A 2,178-nucleotide genomic window follows, 5' to 3' on the forward strand; every position below is an offset into this window, starting at 1 on the left:
ATGTAGTGGCAAGATCTCGGCTCACTGCAACCTCTGCCTCCCAGGTTCAAGCGATTCTCCCGCCTCAGCTTCCCTGCTAGCTGGGATTACAGGTGCCCACCACCACGCCCGACTAATTTTTGTATTTTTAGTAGAGACAGGGTTTCACCATGTTTGCCAGGCTGGTCTTGAACTCCTGATCTCAGGTGATCTGCCTGCCTCAGCCTCCCAAAGTGCTGAGATTACATGTGTGAGCCACCGCACTCGGCCTTCTCTCACTTTCAGTTCTTCATCACTAAGCTCAGAGGGGGCTGCCGTGTTGCTGGCAATTATCCCGTATTTTCTCAGGATAATTGCCAGCAACATGGCAGCCCCCTCTGAGTTCATTTCCTCTCCCTCTAACCTCTTCTCTCTTGGGCTCCCAACCCTTCCTCTTCTGTCCTTTCTCTCCGGTGGTGACCTTGCTTCCCGTTTCACTAAGAAAAATGAAGCCTCCAGATAGAGAATGCCCACCACCTCCATCTGCTCACAGGCAACCATCTTTCTTCTGTTACTGTGAACTGACCTTGGTCTAAGGCCACCTCCTCCACGGGACACGGGGTCCACCCCTCTCCCACCAGGGGACGCCACTCCAGCCATTCCGCTCTTTCTCTCTGTGTCACCGATTCCCCCTCTCCACAGGCTTCACAGGTTCAACAGCATAAACATGCACATTCGTTCTCCAATATTAAAAACAACCAAAATGTCAACGAGTGTTAGGACAATTTTGTTGGGGAATCATTGTTTTTTCAACCAGTACTGCTAGGACTACTGCATGACTGCATGCAAAATAATGAAGTCTACCGCCTACCTTATACTATGTAAAAAAATTATGTCAAAGCCAGTTGTAGTGGCTGACACCTGTAATCCCAGCATTTTGGGACCCCAAGTTGGGAGGATCACTTGAGGCCAAGAGTTCAAGACCAGCCTGGGCAATATAGTGAGACCCTGATTCTACAAAAAAATAGAAAAATTAGCCAGGTGTGGTGGCATGCATCTGTAGTCCCAGCAACCTGAGTGGCTGAGGCGAGAGGATTGTTTGAATCCAGGCAATCCTCCTTTTTTTTCCTGTTAGAAAAACAAAACAAAACAACAACATTAAGTCTAAACAGACCTAAATGTAAGAACTATAAAATTCTTAGATGAAAACTCAGGAATAACTCTTTATGACCTTGGATTAGGCAATGGCTTCTTAGATATGACATAAAAACACAAGTGGCAAACTAAAAAATAGGTTAATGGGATTTCATCAAAAATTGAAAACTTATGTGCATCAGACACTATCCAGAAAGTGAAAAAAACAAACCATGGAATGGGAGAAAATAACTGCAAATCATGTATCTGATGAGGAACTAGTATCTAGAATATGTAAAGAATGCTTACAACTCAGCAATAAAAAGACAAATGTGGCGGGGCTTGGTGGCTCATGTCTATAATCCCAGTATTTTGGGTGGCAGAGGGAGGAAGATTGCTTGAGCCCAGGAGTTTGAGACCAGACTGGGCAACATAATGAGACACCATCACTACAAAAAAGAGGCAAATGTCCTAATTTAAAAGTGGACACTAAGCACATGAGAAGAGGCTCAACGCCATCAGCCATCAAAACCACAACAATATACCACTTCTTCCCTAGTAGGATGGTTAAAATAAAGAGAATAACAAGTATTGATGAAGTTGGGAAGAAATCAGAACCTTTGTATGTTGCTGTTGGGAACGTAAAATGATGTAGCTGCTTTGGAAAACAGTTTGGCAGCTCCTCAAAATGTTACACAGAGTGACCACATGACCCAGCAATTCCACTCCTAGGCATATACCCAAGAGAGTGAAAAACATATGTCCAGACAAAAACACACACACACAAGTGTTCACCAGCAACATTACTCACAATAGCCAAAAAGCGTTACAACCTAAATGTCCATCATCTGATGAACAATAACAAAATGTGTATAACATACGATGGGTTATTACTCAGCCATAAAAAGGAATTATGTACTGATCCACACTAAACATGGATGAATCCTGAATATTATACTGAGGCAAGGCGCGGTGGCTCACGCCTGTTACCCCAGCACTTTGGGAGGCCAAGGTGGGTGAATCATTTGAGGTCAGGAGTTCGAGACCAGCCTGGACAACATGGTGAAACTCTGTCTCTACTAAAAA

Source organism: Mandrillus leucophaeus, unplaced genomic scaffold (genome assembly GCF_000951045.1).
Source record: "Mandrillus leucophaeus isolate KB7577 unplaced genomic scaffold, Mleu.le_1.0 Scaffold48, whole genome shotgun sequence".
In the NCBI taxonomy this organism is placed as follows: domain Eukaryota; kingdom Metazoa; phylum Chordata; class Mammalia; order Primates; family Cercopithecidae; genus Mandrillus; species Mandrillus leucophaeus.